Source organism: Atractosteus spatula, chromosome 26, assembly GCF_055471065.1.
Source record: "Atractosteus spatula isolate fAtrSpa1 chromosome 26, fAtrSpa1.hap1, whole genome shotgun sequence".
NCBI classification, from domain to species: Eukaryota; Metazoa; Chordata; class Actinopteri; order Semionotiformes; family Lepisosteidae; genus Atractosteus; species Atractosteus spatula.
In genome coordinates, this window is record NC_142731.1 from 7,969,937 (window position 1) to 7,977,246 (window position 7,310).

Here is a 7,310-nt window from a genome sequence, read left to right on the forward strand (position 1 = left end):
GTTTGATGGAGTTCTAAGCACTTTGGTATGCTCACTGTCCCATGGTTTGGAAAAGAATACATGTTTTGGAACAGAAAGATGGGCCTAAATTTAGAATCTCTGATTTGATATTAATTCCTTCCTGGAAAACCTGAGAACTATTATTCCATTTTTGTTTTACAGCTTAATGTATCTTGTTTTTTGATTGCTTTGTTGCCAGTCTGGGCAACACCCTGATAAGACCAATCCTAGTAAACAAACCTTCTTCCCTAATTGATTTGGATTCATTCTCAGGCGTTTCATACTGCAATACTGAGAGAAGAGGTTTCATGCTAAAATAACACCAGATCTACCTTGTCTTGAGGCATTATCAAAATTCTAAATTGACTCGAGACCTGTCTGTGCAAGAAGACGCCAGAAAAGAGAGGCTCCTTTGAGAAACCCTCAAAAACGCCAGAAAAGGAGTCTCCTTTGAGAAACCCTCCCACAGACACTTCAAAACTAAGTTAAAGAACAATTGAGGGAGGTTGATCCTATTCATGGGCTGCATAAATACGGAAAAACCTTTTTCCTCTGGATCCTTTTAAACTAAATATCTGCCATCCTGTCAGGATATCCATTAAAAGAAAGGGGCTGTGCTGTTAACTACAGATTGCACAGTTCTGAACCAATACACTGGCTGTATTACTGTCTGGTCACATCCAGGCTGCTTATAGCTTCAGAAGCCGTTTTATACATGGGGTTTGATCATTCAAAAAAGAAAAACTGTTCCCCCCACCCCCCACTTCCCCCAGGAAGAAAGCAAAGCTTGATTTGCAATGGATTGGGATTCAGAAAAGTTACCAGATATGGTCAACTCGAGCTCTGGAGACTGAATGCAGATCTGAGTCCCGGGGGAAATAGAAGCCGTTCACAAAAAGGAACTTTGCTCTTTCATTCGTATTATTGAAAATAAAAGTAAGCATACATACAGGAAACAAAGCCTGGCAAACACACACACTGTGTTTTTTTTTCTCTCCCTCTTGACGAGCTGCACAAATCCAGCAGATGAAAGAATGCTACTTTCAAACTTTTCGTTTTTTTTTAAAGCATACCAGAAGCTTGTTGGAATGTACATATTGGGCATTATCAGGCCACAGGCAGAATCCACTCCCTAAAACTCAAAAGCTCTTTTTTTTCTGCACTGCAAAAGCAAGTATGCTATTTAAAAGATGTTTCTGGTTTAATTACAAGACGAAAAGGACACCACAGTACAGGTGACTGAAGTTCTGGGCAATGTGTAAAACCCATGACACTGGTCTTTCACACATTAGTGCGCATAAAGTTCAGATGTCTAAACACCACAGACCTCTGGGCTACTGACATCCAATTATATCTAATGTTACACACCCAGGAAGGAATATTTTATTGTATTCCATTTTCCCAGAGCCTTGCTAATATGCTGCAGTTCTTTGATAGAAGTGTTTGCGGTTATAATTTAAGACACAAAGACAACATTCTGGTTTATCTAGAGATCTCACAAATGTGGCATTTTGATGCTGTCCAAACGACGGGCCGAGTAAGATATCTTAAAAACACACCTTCCGAAACACTGTGTTCAGGGGAAAATTAGACACAAGCAAAGTAAGTTGAGCCGAAATTAAAGATACTGTCAATGTAGGTTAAAAAATAGAATATAGCCTCACCGTTTTTACAAAGACATATTTGGAAAATATACTTTCTTTGTTTCAGAATTAAAACTGCCTTTAGCCTTCAAAACGCTTATAAAAACATTCTGTGGTGCAGTTTTTTTAAGAATACACCTACATGAAAAGTAACCACGAAGAATGTGAAGTATGATACTAATTACCTTATCTGAGATGGCAGCTGGCTCATCCTAGCTTCTGTTCCAGTCGCTTTGTCTGCTTAAACAATTCCCAGCTTTTAGCAATAAGTTGTTGGTGTCTGTTTTCTTCCCTGTTAGGGTCCTTTCTTCAAGAGCTTCTCCTCCTTAATTCCTCAAGAGATTTTTTTTTCCCCGACTAAAAATGTCAAACGCTTTCACGGCAGGATCTGGGAGTAGCTGGTGTGTGTTGTGCGAGTCTCGTGTACGACTCTCACCGGTCTTAACTTGCCTGCCTCTGTCTCTCTCTCATTTCCTGTTCTACAATACAGAGAACAAGTTCACAGAAGTGAGAGTCAGGCTTGCCTCTCTGTGCACAAGATGACAGGCAAGGTACAAAGGGCAGAGCTGGAGCTGGTGTGTTGCAAGACTTGAATGTGCATAAAGCTCTCTGATGCCACAAGCACGCATGCTTGCAGTTTGGAACGCTGAAAAGGCATCAATCGCAATTAGGGTTTTCTTGTGAAGCACTGTGCTCACCAAGGAGACCAATCTGAGATCATCATGTATTCTCTGGAATAATACCATGCAAAACCTGCCAAAGGGATTTTGAATATCTCATCCCAGCCCCCTGACTGAAGTATTGACAGATGAATGAGCTCTAGGTTGTCAGTAACAGAGCGTACAACCCAAGCCTTGTTAGAAAACAAAGCACCTGGATCCTCCTACCTTCAAAGTACATAGAAACATTTGAAGAGGACCGCAAAAGACTGAAGGGAAAAGGTTTATTTTCGGCTAGCTTCTTCTGGGGCAGCCCAGGTACCGCAGGGCAGACAAGATTATTAATCGGAGCTTCAGCCCTTTTCTGCACATCATTAGGAAGGGCGTGAGCCGTTTCATGAAGAACAGGAGAAACACCGACAGGCACGTAGAAGAAAGAGCCCCGTGCAAACTGCACACAGTCATCACAGCCTTGTAGGCGGCTTACCCATGCGCTGCTGGGCGGATATTTTAAGAAAAAACCATTTGGCATCCATCTACTGACCAAAATATTACCAGTTTCCAGGGTTACAAGCCCAGTTCTATTTATAACCCCTGTGAGTGATTTGTGTCTGATTCACACCCCTATGACTTCTCCCAGCTTCACAATGCAGCTCCACTGCGCTTCCTCCGTTTCCTCTTGCCCGGCCAGATAACGGCGGCTCTGCACTGGGGCAGGAAGGGAACTGGGGGAATCCTTCTGCAGGAGCCCTTCAGTGTTACGGCCCCATGGGGAATTGTTGTGGCAGGACTCCCATGAAAAAGGAAACAAGGTTGCTATGGCGGTGTGGTGGCTCTGTGGCTCAGGATCTGCACCTGTGGCTGGAAGGTTGCCAGTTTGAATCCTGTGGCCGGCAGAGGAATCCTACTCTGCTGGGCCCCTGAGCAAGGCCCTTAACCCCAACTGCTCCAGGGGTGCTGTATAAATGGCTGACCCTGCGCTCTGACCCCAAGCTTCTCTCCCTGTCTGTGTCTCATGGAGAGCAAGCTGGGGTCTGTGAAAAGACAAATTCCCAATACAAGATATTGTATATGGCCAATAAAGTGATCTTATCTTATTTGTGTTGGTACAGTGCTTTTCATCCCTAAGGATTCCAAAGGGCTTCACACACAGGAGAGAACCCACTTCATCCTCCACCACTGAAGAGCAGATCCCAGCTGGGGGGGGGGGGGGGGGTGGCACAAAGTTGGCATTCGGCACAGGAGGTTAACGGCAGGAATGAGGAACTGCTTCAGCAATTAAAGGAAAGTGAAAATGAAGGCAGGCCAGATCTGTGGGAGCCAGGAGTGGAATTTAGCCAGGACACCAGGGCTTAGCCTATATACTGTACCAATGCCTTAGCTGACATGCTTCAAAACTCACAGGAAGTAATTCCTAGGTACATTCTAAATGAATATGAAATACTTGAAAATGAACCTGCCTTTTGAGATGTATCAAATTGAATTCGAGTTATTAAAAAAAAGAACAACCAGGGCAACATTGGAAAATGCGTTGGAATTAATGTGAGTTATCTTTAAATGACAGTAACATCTATTTTAAGATCTCATTGGCTCACTTTCATATAAACTCAACTCTGGACTTGTTTTAGAGAGCAAAGGAAGTATCTCCACTGGACTTCGTAGGAATCTCTGTTTCCTGTACACTTCTGGCTTCAATCACACTTAATTGTCCTATATCTCTGTTAGAGCTCTCTTTTACATCTTTTTTACATGTTCACCCCAGTCAGATTAGCTGGTTAAATACTGGTATCTGTGTATTACAAAATGCTGGCATTATTATATAAAGGTCATATCCCTTTTGAGAACTTTGTTTTTGTTTTCTGAAGGCTGACACGTCATGAGAAAATGACTCATGTATTGACCGATCCTGAAGATCTGGGCGGGACAAGCAGCTGTAATTGTCCTAGTGTCCACAAGGTGGAAAACCGGTCCTCTTCAAACCTGTTCATCAAGAACACCACCTCCTCAGGATTTCATTCCAAAGGAATACTGCAGTGCTGGGCTCTGCCCTTTTCTGATCTGGGAACCTGTTGCACTGGGCCTGCTTTCAGGTGTTAGTTTTTTCATCTCCTGAATAAGTGACAGATTTCAAGTGACCTCTATAGCATGTTGGGGGTAAGCTTGAAATCATAACCCGTCTGCTGAGCTAAAACACTTAAAGAAAATACAATGAAAGCAAGTTGGTTTTTTCCTTAAATTAAGGGTTCACCTCACTCAGCTGAAAACCTACCAAAAGTTTCCTTGTATTAATTTGTGGATTTGATGTCACCTGAGGCAAAAACAAGGTAAATGCGCTATAATCCATTCATCCATTTTCTAATGACTTTATCCAGTACAGGGCTGCAGGGGAGCTGGGGCCTATCCCAGCAAGCAACAGGTAGCTAACTAACAATGAGGCGCCTCAAATGACTCAGGACAGAACTGCATAGCAGGAAAGCAGTCTGCCTTATGTGGCATTAGGCACAAGAAATAATAAAGTGCACTTATCATGTTCCCCATCTTAATGTAAACATCTCCAACAGGCAAAGACGTATAAACAGGCAACAAAGTGTGTTCAACAATGGCATGTTAGGTATGTTAAGGTGATTGCCAGAGCAGATCCTGACTTGCCAAACTCAGCTCTCTCTCTGAAACCTCAGAACACCCCAGCTTCACAAGACAGAGGAGAGCAGGAATGGAGCTCTTGCAGGCATGGTTTGCAGGTTGAGTCTGGGTGCCTGGGTGGTGATTAACTTTGTCAGCTTTCGCTAATTACCCGTTGTTTACTGATTAATCCAGGTTCTGTCTACCATTTCATCATGTCAACAGCAAACACTGAGCACTGAGGCAGGTACGTGAATATTAAATTCACAGTAGGCAAAAAAAGTTACATTAAAGCTCAGTATGTCTATTTGCACTTGTTGATGAGGGTACATAAAGTTGAAGACCTAGCTAATGCCTTCTTGCGTCTTAAAATATTTCCTTAATCTGAGCAGCCGCTAGGTAGGAGGAGTGAACTTTCAACGACCTTTGAAGAGGTGTCATTACCAAAAGCAGCCGAACAAACATCTGTCATGCCTAAATAACTATATAACCCATGCAGTTTTGTTTTTTGGGGACCAAACAATACCGTAATGTGACGTAGAGGACACTGAGCAAATAGGGCAGTGAATTAGGATATGCTTTGTTGCAGGCAAGGAACTGAAAAGGGAAGCTGAATGGATTCTTTTGGGGGGTGTTAAGACATTTGTGGACAAATTAATTTGGGGGTCTGGGAGCTTTTTTTGATCATGGATCCAGAAGTCACCTCCAGTTTCAATATTGTTAAGCCAGGAGAGTACAAACCTTAGATTGCTGAGCTAGTCTAATCACAGAACAGGCCTCCTTTACACAACCAGGGTGGCTGAAGAAAAAGGGAAGTAACTTCAGCTCAGGGATACAACAGAACCCTCTTACCCTCTGAACTCCTGCTCCGCACTGCCACCTAGTTTATGCAATAGAGTCAGACCATTGAGCTGTGACAGCCCCCACCATGCTGTGCTAGACTGCTAGTGTTTTGGACAGATCACAGATTTCCACCCTATAACCCAGAAGACATCACTTTGCTGATGCTAGAGCATGCTACATCCTAGGTCTGTAATCAATAAACTGTACAACTACTCTGCAATCATGTCAGTGAGTTATTCTGGTTCATCTGTTCTGTAATGAACCTGAGGGAAATCCTGGCTCCACTTCGGAAACAGTGACAGTCCACAAAAGCCAAGGCCGCACTTATTCGGAGGAAATTCATTTTCCTCCTAAAAAACAGGCCAGCTGCTCTGCTTTCCTGCGCTGTAGTTATCTCATTTCCTGCTTGATGGCACAGTAGGCCATTAGGGTGCAACCAAGTAGTACAAAGCTGTTCTGGAACATTAAGGCAGAGTTAGGAGAGCAGGGATTTCAGAATGGGCTTTTCCAACACTAATGAAAATTGTGCTTACTCCACATTATGTAGACCAAAGGCTGGGTACAGGCTGTAAAATTACAAATCATAAGACAAGGAAAAAAAAAGTCTCAACTTCTGTTTTTCCACACAGCACAACAGATTTCAGTTTTAGATGTCTCCTAGCTTTTTGTTCCTCATTTTTCAAGTTTTCCTCCTAAATATACGGTTTCTGATTAGCAGAGAGCAGGAAAAAAAAAAAGTTACCCTGTATCCTAGAACTTGACAGCTAAAATTAAAAGACGTCTTGTGCAGCTGCAGGAAGTGTGCAGGGCTGTTTGATGTTTTGGTGCACCCTGACCACAAATCATGCACAGCGACGCACGATCATCATAACGGTGCTCTCCGTCTCACTGTCCTCTCCAATCAGGAACCATGTACCTGGGGCTTTGACCCGGTTTACAAACATATTTTGTGCTTGTTTCCAAGTTACTTTTCCGTTTTAATCAATTACAGAGGTTTACAGAGGTTTAACACCACAATCTCATTTCACATGTGCACTAGAAGGCACTGGGGCATTTCCAACATCGGCGTGGGCGCACCGAACATTGCCCTTGTCAAAGTGAAAATGCAAAACGAAACAGACCCTTGACGGTGGAAAAAGAGCTGAACGCAAGACAGCTGATACATTAATTAAGAGGAGAGGGATGATACTCATTTTCCATAATGACAAACATGAAAATCCATGCAGTGTCTGGACGTCTAATAGTCTGTCCCACATAGGCAAAAGGACACAATAAAACTGGAACAAAAAGACCACATTAGAAGACAACTAAGCCTGTCGTGTCTGGCACTACATTTAACAAAAGCACCAGTTTAAAAGCAAAATACTTAACAGGTTCCATGTGAAAGACTTCTGCTTAAAAACAGTATCTGAAATGTTACTCCTTTTCAAAAGTTATTTCTCCAACTTAATACAATTTATGCACCCTAAAACTGGAAAACAATATTGTAATTTCTAATGCCTGAAAAATACTGTGAAAACTTTAAGATGCCCTATTTTGCTCA

General features: G+C 42.7%; 1 protein-coding gene across 2 annotated transcripts in view; it reads right to left on the bottom strand.

The window, feature by feature from the left end:
• Positions 1 to 2,123, bottom strand: part of LOC148814764 (rho GTPase-activating protein 27-like) — a 46,435-nt gene extending 44,312 nt beyond the window's left edge. For both annotated transcript variants that reach the window (XM_088906141.1, XM_088906140.1), the window contains exon 1: positions 1,829 to 2,123. The gene's annotated coding sequence lies outside the window, so the exon portion shown is untranslated. The remainder of the gene's footprint in view (positions 1 to 1,828) is intronic.
• Positions 2,124 to 7,310: the final 5,187 nt, after the last annotated feature.